The sequence below is a fragment of the Gossypium hirsutum genome, chromosome D04, assembly GCF_007990345.1.
Source record: "Gossypium hirsutum isolate 1008001.06 chromosome D04, Gossypium_hirsutum_v2.1, whole genome shotgun sequence".
Taxonomy (NCBI): Eukaryota; Viridiplantae; Streptophyta; class Magnoliopsida; order Malvales; family Malvaceae; genus Gossypium; species Gossypium hirsutum.
In genome coordinates this window covers 11206617-11218779 of record NC_053440.1, presented here as the reverse complement: position 1 = coordinate 11218779, position 12163 = coordinate 11206617, and the positions used below count along the sequence as shown (strand labels likewise).

At 33.7% G+C, this 12163-nt stretch overlaps 1 pseudogene; it reads right to left on the bottom strand.

Moving 5' to 3' along the window:
- Positions 1-6553: 6553 nt before the first annotated feature.
- LOC107926014 (germin-like protein subfamily 2 member 2) lies at positions 6554-8152 on the bottom strand (annotated as a pseudogene).
- Between the last annotated feature and the right edge of the window lie 4011 nt (positions 8153-12163).

Below are 12163 nucleotides of genomic sequence, written 5' to 3'. Positions count from 1 at the left end.
AGGGGAGGAAAGAGAACTAAAACTGCCCTGAATTTGGATATTATGCCGGAATAGAGAAATCTAGAATCCTAAGAGATCCTAAACCAAGTACATGGTTCCGAGCACACTAATAAGAAGGTTGAGAAAAATAAAATAAGAAAAAGAGATGACAAAATAGAAAAAAAAAGTCGACAAAACAATAACAATAAGTGTATAATAAAATAAAATAAAACATATAAGTCCAAAAAATAAAATAAAAACAAATAAATATAAATATAATTTGGAGGACTTTTAGGTGTGTGGCGGTGGGGAAGATAGAGCGGCGATTAGGGTTTGGGTTTGGTGAAATGGGGTAGACAAAAGAATAAAATAAAATAAAAACCTAGCTTTAAAAGAGGGTACACGGCCATGTGTCAGGTCATGTAGGTCACACGGTTGTCTGGTCAAGTCGTGTATCTCTCTAAAATTGAAATAAATTTAATCAACAACTCTTTCAGATTCGACTTCTTTTTTTGCTGATAAGATTTTTGAAAACTCGGAGGGGTTTGTGACCTTTGATTTCCTTGACCACCCCAAGAAAAAAATCCAAATCGTCATTTAACAACACATAAGGATGGATTTTTTAAGGAAAGGTCAATTTGGAGACAATATTTTCTTGCATAACTTTTGTATTATGTTTAACATGCTTAAGAATGTTTAGAGACAAGATTTCTTGATTTAAAGAGTTAATTTCTCATATTTTTGGGTTTATGTCATGTCTCAAGACAAGAAGAACAAAATTGTCTAAGCATGCATTCTCAGGTGCATGTCTCAAGACATATCATGTTCGTGTAACACCCCCTACCCGTATCCGTTGTCGGAACAGGGCACGAGGCATTACCGGAGTTTATTGAATATTTTCAATAATTCTGAATCATTTATTATTCATATTCTGAAAATAATCATAACGTCTCTCTATTGGGATCTCGAAGCCCAAAACATTTATTAGGAACCTACTGGGATTAAATCAGAATCATAGGGAATTTTTTTCGCAGAATCCTAAATATATATATTTTTAGATTTTAGATTTTTTTTCCGAATTAGGTGCAGGGTTCATACGGGCGTATCACATATCAAATATTTTCATAAGAAATTGCATAATTGAAACCTTTTCACTCTTTCATAAGCTTAATTATATTTTCATCTAAGCGCTTACCATTTCAATGCACCTTATAATTAAACATATTACCATTCAACAATAATTTGGCACTTGCCTAAACTTCAAGCAACAACATTGGTTAGCGTACTTTAATATTGACAAACTTATTTTCTCTCCATGTCTCACTTAAATATATTACTCGTCTTAATACACATAATTTTTCTTGTATCAACGTATCAAAGATAGTCTCATATTTACATGTCATGATACATATCATTTTCTTGTTGTTTCTTCTTAAATATAAATTATTCAATTCATTATGACAATATTTCATGTACCATAATTTTTTATAAGTTCAATGTATATTTATTCCTATAGAAATTCATAATCTTGAATATGCATAATTATCAAGCAAGTTTCACATACATGTATTTTCCATGTCATATTTTAGTATATCAAATAATTATCATTTCTATGTATTTCAAGTTTAATTTCATGTTTTTAAGTACTTATCATTTTCTATTTTTATCCCATTGAACTTCTCGGAATTTTGATGGATTTTCAGGGGTGCACTTTAGTATACAAATTCGGGCCCGTCAAGTCATATTTATGTGCGCACATCTTCCAATTCAGAGAGAACACTCCCGCGAACCTCATTTCTTACAGCGGGATTGCCAGTCCAGGCTAAATCCCCTGCAAGAGAGCACACTCCCGCGAACCTCATTTCTTACAGCGAGATTACCAGTCCAGGCTAAATCCCCTGTAATATAAACTCATAGAGTATTGTCGGGATTACCCGTCCGAGCTAAATCCATTTTCCACATATTCTTCGGGAGGGCTATATCAAGATCACCAGTCCGGGCTAGATATTTTTCACACATATTCTTTGGGAGGGCTATATCAGGATAGGATCACCCGTCCGGGCTAGATCCTTTTTACCTTCAATTCCTTTTCAGAGATCCATCGAATTTTCCTTCCATTCAATCGAGATTTTTTTTCCTTTTTACCAAATATATCAATGTTTCATCAATTTTCATACAATGAACATTCAAATCATATTCACATCAATAACATACATTTCAAGCATTTAAGAATATAATTCAAGTTACACGAACTTACCGGGCTAAATTGCAGAAATATCAAAATTTAGGGACATTTTGATAATTTTCCATTTTTCTCGAATTTCCACCAAAATCTTGATCTAAATTAATATTTCATTCAATTTATTAATTTAAATGATAAAACAATTCATTTCATGCAATTTGGTCATTTTTTATATTTTTACAAAATTACCCCTAAAATTTTACTTTTATTCGATTTAGTCTCTGAACCTAAAACATGTAAATTAGCTATTTTAAAATAAATTCATATTAGAAGAATATTCACATATATTATTTTTCCTCCTCCACTCCATTCCACATCCTTGATATATATATTACTACTATTTACTTGTTTACTCATAACAAGTTGTTCACTTGAGTCATAGTCACTAAAGTAATTATATATTAAGCTAAAAAACTCCGAATTGATATCCGTAAATTTTATCTAAAACTAGACTCACATATATTCTTACCATAAAATTTTCAGAATTTTTGGTTTAGCCAATAAGTACAGTTTATTCTTTAAATTTATCCTTGTTCTGCTGTCTGACAGTTTCGACCCTTCTTCACAAAAAATTAATTATCTCTTTCGACAAGATTTTAATGATGTTCAAATTTGTTCCTTTTAAAAATAGACTTATGATTTTTTTACAATTTTTAATGATTTTCCAAAAACAGAACAGGGGAACCCAAATTCATTCTGACCTTGTCTCACAAAATTTATTATATCTCATAAGTTACAATTCCATTGATTACACCGTTTCTTTTATGAGAAACTAGACTCAAAATATTTAATTCCATATTTTTTCATCCTATAATTAAATTTCCATTATTTATGTTGAATTTCAAAGTTAACTTACTGTTGCTGTCCAAATTTGTTTTAGTGCAAAATGTTGATTACTAAATTTATAACACCCTTATTCCCTTTCTCTATAGTATTTCCCATCACTTTCTCTTCTTTTTCTTCACTAACATATCAAGAACATAGAACCATATATAATAAAACCCTACATTAACATCAATTTCATACTTTTTCAATAATATCAAACTCAAAAATATATTGAAATCTTGATGTTCTTACCTTGCTCTATTGATTTCAATCTTTAACTTGATTTTCTCTCTCATCCAGCCTCTATTTCTTGAATTTAACTTGATATTCTAGCTCCCCCTAGTCTCCTTATCAATTTTCCCTTTTGGTGGCTATGGAAATTTCTTTGAATTCTAAGTGAAAATGGTGAATTTTTAGTGAGAGGACCAAATAGTAAAGAAAGCAAAACTTTCTTTCTTTCTCTCTTCTTCTCACGTTGATGCATGGAAAAATGGTGGGATGGTGGCTTCCATCTTTCTTTCCACTTATATATACACTAAATAAAATAATAAAATATCATTAAGAAAAAAAATCAAATGAAAATATAATAAATTAATATTTATTTAATCTAAAATATCTCCAACATCATTATTATTTTCTAGATTTCTCTCTCTTCTAATTGACCATTTTGCCCTTTAGATCTTTTAAAATTCCATCCTTGATTCATCACTTAATTTGGTAAAATTACGATTTAGTCCCTCATAATTCTTCATCTATTCAATTTGCTCCCACTTCATCCATTTTCCTTAGTTTTTAGATTATTCCACCCTTAAAATATTTACACTATTGATCCTTTAAATTTTTCATATTTACATTTTAACCCCTCAAATTTTGAGTATTTACTATTGGGTAACAAAACTTTTCTCACTTTTGCAATTTAATCATTTCTTGAATTAATATGTCATAATATACTTCCCAATGTTGTCATAACTCAAAATTCTCCTTTTTGTCACTTTATTTCCTTACTATATCAAAAATAGTCTTACTGTAAAAATTTTCGGGGTATTACAGTTTGTCTCGAGATATAAGGTGCAATGTTTTAATATATGGATCCTAATGCGTTGCAAAATTAACTAAAAATTTGAATAATGAAAGTTCACCTATCAATTAGTAGTATAGCTACGATGAGCAAAGATATCGTTCCCATGAAGACTAAAAGTAGTAGTAATTGCCATTTTTCTATTATTTAACCAAATAATTAGAGTAATTGACTAAAAACTAAAATTAACTAAATTAATTAACTAACGAACATAGTATAGAACAAAACAGAAAAATAATCGATTGATAACCAAGAAACAAAACAATACCCAGGAAAGAAGCCGCCTAGATTTCATGTGTCACTATCAATTTAAATTACACAATTTCTTTACTTGGTATCTTGACCCGTAGAAATCCCTAAATTATGTAAATATCTCTTTCATGCATAACAGCAACTGAATCTAGGTTGACTAGTTGAAATTTCTTTGTAATTAAAACCCCTATTATCGCATTAACTCGTGCTATGGATTTCCCTATTAGATTTGACTCTAATGTGGGAGATTTATGTCATCCTATTTCTAGGATTGCATGCAACTCCACTCAACTATGCAATATCTGCTCTTAAACAAGGTCTATTCAACCACCGATTTAAGCACATCAAACATGGATTAATAATCTAGAAATATCAAACCAAGAATTAAGCACAGATAATTGAGAATAAGAATTAAGTATTTATTGCTTAAAATAAAGATCAAACAACATAATTCATCATAGGGTTCATCTTCCCTAAGTACTTTAGAAAATTAATTTTTGCTTGAAAACAAAAACATCTAAGATACAGTTAAACCGAAAAAAACAAAGAAATTCATGATAACTTCTTAAGAAACTAACTAGGAATTTTTAATCTTGACGGAAATCTTCTTCAATGGTGTTTTTCTAGTTGTTTTCTTGAATATTCTCTGACAGATCTCTCATATCTTCTTATTTTTGTCATATATATGTCTTAGAATGCCCAAAAAACCTAAAAATTTTAATTTCTCGTTGTTCAGTGCACAATTCTACGAAATCGACACAGCCTACAACTCACTCATGTGGGTCACACGGCCATATGGAATGGTTCAACCTGTGTGGCTCCTGCAACTTGCTCCAACGCTTCGTTTTTCACTCTTTTTGCTCCCAAGTTCTCTATTAAGTATTAAAACATGAATTTAAAGAATTAAGAGAATAAAATTCACAATTAACATTGAATCATCATCCAGGAATGCATTAAGAACGAGGTTAAAACATGTTAGTTTTAGCACTTATCAGACCTATTGTCTTAAGACATAAAACATAAAATCTAAAATCCTAAAACATGGGAGGCATGTCTTGAGACATGACCTGACATGTCTCAAGACATGGCTTTGTATTTTGATATTTTTGCCTAGAAATCATAACCTGGTCTCTTATTTGATCATATTTGACCCAAGAATATCGTATGTGGGCTATCTAAGTTAGATACTCACTCGCATTGATTGTAAGCATCCAATGCAATGGCTAACGTTACTTGATGGTGACATTTTTGTTTGGGCAACATGTTTTCTTGTTGGTATAGGGTTCAACATGCTATACCAACAGATTTTTAGGTATTTACTAACGGATGTTTAATTATTAGTAAATGACTTTCTTGTAGTGTTGTGTGAAATTCATAATTGTATAAATATGATTTTTTCTACGCTTATTTTGAGTTACTCTAGTGATAGATGCATGCCTTATATTTGATCGTCTTCTAGATCTGATGTATGGTGTTGCATAAATATACTATGCATAGTATTTTAGGGCCTATTTATATGCTGTTGAAATTGCACATTTGGTGCGCTTTTTTAGAGTGTTTTATTTGGTTTTGTTACCTTGATATTATGTATTTTAATACTCTTTTACTTGAGCATTTCTTGGAGAGCTATTTTTTATGTAAAGTGAGGATATTGGGAGATTGAATGTAACAATTGTAGACAACTTTGATGCTTCAATTATCCATTATTGTAATGGTAGATTGCATGCCACCCTAAAATTTTCGATGTCTTAGTGTGGTACTATTCCAAGAACGTCATGGAAAAATCCTAAAACTAAAATTTCAATCTATTAGTATTTAGTATTTAGTATTCAGTTGGAACATATGAGAAATTAGTTATTGAAGCATGATAAATATTTTTAATAAATAAAAAAAATCATGTAATTTATATACAATCACAATTTTTTTTCATATAGTTTAGTTCTTAAGATAAGCAAAAACATATAATAGTATATGCTACTCCTTTTATACCAACTAAAATGTCACATTTAGTGCAACATGGTTTGTTTGCAATCAAATCAAGTCAAGTAAATCCATTTATAGCAACATTTTCTTGGTTATTAACAAAGAAAACAAAGCTTGTAGTTTTAGATCAAATCACAACTTTGTGCTCCTTGTTTAATTCTTAATATAAACAACAAATATTAGCTTAATTTAGTCTAATTTTTAGGTTTCAATTTCAACTTGATTTTCTCAACTTCGTTGGTATCAATTTGGAATTCCTTGCTCAATAAATCAATAGGAATTGTTGGCATGGCTACAAATAAGGTGGATACAATAGATTGTGTTCCCAAATTTTTGCTATTAAAGGTAGTAATAACAGCAGCAGGCATCCTCCCAATGTTCTTATGGAAATGAAACAATCCTTTAGGGAACAAAAATATTTCACCCTTTTTTATCAGCTTTGATATAAACATGTTAGATGTAGTTAAGAAGCTAACCTCTAGCTCGCCTTCTAAAACAAACACTATTTCTATTGCTCAAGGGTGGGTGTGAGCAGGGTTGACCCCACTTGGGGAATAGTGAATGTGAGACATGGTGACAAGAAGGGTGTTGAGACATGGGATTTTTTCCACATTAGCCACTACGACAAGCAACCCCATAGTGTTGTTTAGGACGCTTGGTTCGGCAAACCAACAAAGAAGAAATTATTTGCTCAAATTTCAAATTCATGTCTCGAGCAAAGACAATGATCCCTATGTCTCGAAATAGGTCATAAATTATTTAGGGATTTTTAGCTTTGAAGTTAGCATGTCTCGAGGCACTACACATTATGTCTCGAGACTAACCTCCCCTATTTTCCTATTTTTTTCTTCAATGTTTGATTATCTCAAGACAAGGGATTCCTGTCTCGAGACCTAAAGCAGAAAAATTCTACTTATCTTTGATGTTCTTCTATCTCGAGACAAAGGTCACTTGTCTCGTGACCTAGGATCAATTATTTCAAGACTATACAAATATGCCTCAAGACCTCAAGTTATTGAATGCAAAATTTAAATAAAATAAGTTTCAATAGTCTCAAGACATTTTCTTTCTATCTCGAGACTTAATGGTCAAATGGCAAAAAAAAATTGCACAATTTCAAACATTCAAACCTTACCTAATTGTACCTAAAACATATCCAAATACTACACCAATACAAAACCACCAATTTAACACATGTAACCACAATCAAACATCATTATATCATAGCATCCAAAACATTAAAACTTAATCTACTAATTAACACATTCAAACTTACATAAACAAGCATAGATAATCACAAATTAAGTGATAAAACTTAACCTTAAAAACTTTTTAAGTCATAATGCAAAAAGTACCAAATATTAACTTGAGAGCATGCTAACTAACCTAGGTACATGCCACAAAACTCAAAACACTTACAAAAAGATTGAGATGTCTTTTGAATTGATTTTGGAGAAATTAGATGCTTAAGCTCAAGTCTACTAAGCTCTTAACCGAGACCTGCACATAGAACAAACAAAACCTTACACTAAGCAATAGGGTGTAGTAGTGCTAACATGATTTAAAACAATAATCAATTAAAAACAAAAAAACCAAATACATTTAATATGAAATTAAACTATAATATAAATCATGTTTACATTTCTTGTCTCATGTATTCAATATCATGTTTTATGCTTATTATCATGTCATATATCAACATTTGAATTCATCTATTATTCTATCTCAATTACATGCAAAGTTAGACATAACATATAAGCCATTTTACCTTTTTCATTTCTACTCAAATCCATTAATTCGTATTATAATCGTATCGGGTCGTAAGGCTTGTAACAACTATATCACATGGTCTTTCACATGCTATTATCTATGCTATAATGTTGATATACAAATTCAACATCATCATTCAATATTCATTATTATTTATCAATTTACATATCTAATAATCCCTATTAACATAACACGGACTCAATGTAATGCCCTAAAATCTCTTATATATTTTTTCGTATGTTTGTGACACAACTGTTTATCTGCTTCAGTGGTTAAGTGTTCTGGGAAGTGTTTGAGAGGTCCCAAGTTCAAGCCCTTAGCTTGGGAAAATTTTTGTTCTTAAATGAATAAACCCCAATTTCTAATCAGTAGGCTTATAAATATATGTTGGTAAAATATGTTAGAATGGGCCTGCTGGTCTAGTGGTTAAATGGGGTGTCAGTGTGCTGGAGGTCTTGAATCCACCATTTTTCTTCATTTCCCTTTTCAACTTTGTTTTCAGATCGTCATATTGTGAAACATAGAGTCACACTCATTCGGTAAGTGATAATGGTGTTATAAAATTTTAGTTTTTAAGTTATTAATTGGGGAACCTTTGTTTAACTGTGTTAACAGCAGAAAATTTGGTGTGAGGGGTTGTGCTAGTGCCAAGTTATAGAGGGAAGCGTCCGTAGTTAATAAGGTAATGGTTTTTTCGCTTGGAATATGACTTTTCTATTTTAGGGTTAAGTTTAATTCGATTATTTAATTGACTAATTGAGCGAAATGTTCGTCAATAATAGGTTCTGGAGTGCTCGAGATGTCTTTAGCTTCGATTCGAAACCAGGTGCGTGTAACCGTAACACTGTAAATGAAAAATGATGAAAAACTGAAAAGTGAGGCTGTTGATGCCACACGGGCGTATGGCTGTCTATGTGGTTGGCCGTGTGGTCGAACATGAGCGTTTGATCAACGAGGCTGGTTGTGTGTGATACACAGGCCGAACCGAATTGGGTTGTGTGGGCCACACGGGCATGTGGGATTTTTGGGTCAGATCATGTGATCTACACGGCTAAGACCAATTTAGGCCATGTGGGCCACAAGGGCATGTGGGCCCATACGGGTGAATATCATGGGCATGTAGGCTCATTTTCACTGTTTTATTGATAAGGTTGCACGGGTCACCCGAGTCGACTTTGGACCTACTATAAGGTCAATAAGCTTACCTAGACCCCTAATTTGCTAAATGACTATTATTTCAATGTACGATATATATATATTTATGTCTGTATATTGAACATGCTATAAAATTGTACTTAATGCATGTATAATACTATGATTTGACATGACATGACATGATTTTATGATGCGTAGCGTGGGGATGGGTTTATATTGATCGGAGGAATTGTACTGAAAGGCTTCGAGCCTAACTTACTGGCAGTTCAATTGCATAATACTGTATAGTGCCGTATTCGGTGCTACTTGGAGTATAGGGATGGGTGGGTTGATTATATCCCCACATAGAGTGTAAGGTTGGACGGAGATGGAATATGGAGGCTGTCTGAGTAGGATTTTGTGATCGCATAACTGATACTGTACTGATTACCTATACAGAATGGGCTAAGGCCCTAACTGAAACTGGATCTGATACTGAAAAAGGGCTTAGGCCCAGATTATGATTGATTTCTGTCTGCTTGTATATGGGATTACACATTGAGTTTTCATAAACTCACCCTTCTAATTTACCTGTACAAGTAATCCCCAGTCATAAGAGGATCGGTGCGACAAAGGCTCAGCGGTGGCCACACGACCTACTTCATTCCATTTAAGTGCTTAATTTTGATTTTGATTTTATGCTGGGGTTTTTACTGTATCATAGCCTCTTTGGATTTATATTTTTAATTTGAGATTTTTATTGTTTTGATTTATAACTATTAATAGTAGGGATAATCGAGTTTCAAAAAGAACCAAACGTTTTAACAAAATTCACTCAAATACACAACTGTTTTAAAAAGCTTCCGCAATAAGTGACGTTTTGAAAATTAATAACATTTTAAAAGAGAATAACTTTATGAATTACGTTTTGAAAATGAACAACACGTCCTAGAATTAACATAAGATACTGTCAAAAGGTGATATAGGTAAAAGGTTTTTGACGATAAATTATTTTTTATTTTGAAAAACACTTCCATGTGACATCATAGGTCGGGTTTGAGGTGTTACATTTAGTGGTATCAGAGCCAAGTTGTAAAACTCAGCTGTGGATATGGGTTTTTAGGACGTTATTTCTGATAACTTAATTCTAAATGTTTTTACTGAAAGTGTGGTAGATTGAGTTTCCGGCGCTGATCTAGTAAGTTTTTTGAAACTGTTTTTGATAGTATATCCTGAAACTGCTATACGTAGTATATACTGAGACTACTATAGATAGACTGTACTAAAAACACTCAAATTAGTGTATACTGATACTGTAGTAAAACTGATAGACACTGATAGACATTGCATTGTACGAAAACAAACGTTACACTTCTGATATTGTTTTCATAAAACATCTGTTAATAAACATTGGAACTGTAAACTGATGCATAAAATTGTAAATACAGATTAACACAAATAGACATTGAGCACAAGAGGTACTCGCGGACGGAGTAGAAAAGGACGTGGTAGAGGCCGTAGAGGTGCCCGAGCTGGGTCTTCATTTTCTGGCAACTTGCCTAATTTGGATACAAGTGAGACACTGGCTTCACCCGTGATCGAGACTGGGTCTCATGATCGTGCGGCTGAGGATGGCGCATTGTCTCAAGCCATGTTAAGGATTCTAGAGAGGGTCGTTGGACCCAATACTGGAGCTAGAGGCCGTGGGTCAGTTACGAAACAACTCCGGTCTAGCGGAGCTTAGCTTTTCAGGAGTATTGCTTGAGTTGCCCCTAATGTGGTAGAATATTGGATTGAGGCCATGGAGAGGATTATGGACGACCTGGACTGCACCTCTGAGCAGAAGTTGAAGAGTGTTGTATCACTACTACGTGATGAGGCTTATCAGTGGTGGCTCACTATTAAGGAGGGCACTCAGCCCGATCGACTGACCTGAGAGTTCTTTAAGACCGCTATCTAGGGGAAATATGTGGGGGTCAGCTATGTAGATTCCCGTAGGAGAGAGTTCTTAAATCTGACTTAGAAGACAGATTAGTGGCCGAGTATGAGGCCGAGTTTTTACGACTAAGCCGTTATGCGCGTGGTATGGTGGTGATTGAGTACGAGTTATGTGTTCACTTTGAGGATGGCACCAAGGATAATCTGAGGGTTCTGATAGTTCTATAGAGGGGGCGAGATTTTGCTACACTGGTTGATAAAGAGAAGATCACTGAGGAAGTGAAGCGCACTGAGCGCCATAACTGTGACAGAGAGAGAGGTAGGAATGAGAGGGATTCGGAGCCCTCGAGTTCCATTCAGAAGCCTAAAAAAAGGTTAGAATTGATGGGCCGATCAGAGTTGGGGCTCCCATTGCTGCTACTGGATAGCCGTTGTATACTGACCATGGTAGACGTCATCAGGGCGAGTGTTGGAAAAGAACTAGGGCTTGTTTGAGATGCTGTTCATTAGAGCACCATATTAGAGAGTGTCCGCGGAGGTCTGATTTGATGCAAGCTTCGGGTACCGATATTGCACCACCACCGAGAATAGTTCAGTAGCCACCGAGAGGCTGTGGTCAAACTAGATTTAGTAATGGGTTGGCCGAGGTCAAAGAGTACCGGGCAGAGGTGCTGGTCATACTGAGGCGAGGCAGCCGGCTCTAGTTTATGCTGTACGTCACCGAGAGGATGAAGATGCTTCACACGTTATCATGGGTACGTTCTTTATTTATAATGTACTTTATACTATACTGATAAATATAGGATCCACTCACTCCTATATAGCTAGTATTGTGTCTGAGAATTTGGGTATCTTGGTTGAGAGCACAACGAGTGAGGTGACTGTACTAAGTCCGCTGGGACAATCAGTAAAGGTAAATAAGTTGTTTAGAGACGTTCCTTTAGAGGTTCAAGGGGCTATTT